Genomic DNA, 424 nt, shown 5'->3' on the forward strand with positions numbered 1-424 from the left:
AACTACGGACTTGTAGAACCTAGGTTCATTTTTTTTCTTATAGTTGATAAGTAATGAGCCAAAAACCACTTTTTTATTTCTTTTGAAAAACAGAATGTTTTCTCGCTTTACATAGTACTGTAAACATGTGCTTTTTTTTTTCTCCTCTTCTTTCCTTTTTTTTGTCTTTCGTTTTTGCGTTCAATCATCCTCTATTATCATAGCATTCCTTTTTCGTTTTCAGCCAAATTACGCATAATTACACTTAACATGCTGGCTCCAGTTATTACGTCCGCTCTTTTTTTTGTAACGTTTTGTACATAATTGTGACCAAAAATTACGACAGTTTATTATCTGGACATATAAGCCACAAATCTATTGGCTTGGTCCATCTCCATTCAAGACACAAAAAAAAAAAAAAAAAAAAAAAAAAAAAAAAAAAAAA

The sequence above is a fragment of the Glossina fuscipes genome, unplaced genomic scaffold, assembly GCF_014805625.2.
Source record: "Glossina fuscipes isolate IAEA_lab_2018 unplaced genomic scaffold, Yale_Gfus_2 94931, whole genome shotgun sequence".
Taxonomy (NCBI): domain Eukaryota; kingdom Metazoa; phylum Arthropoda; class Insecta; order Diptera; family Glossinidae; genus Glossina; species Glossina fuscipes.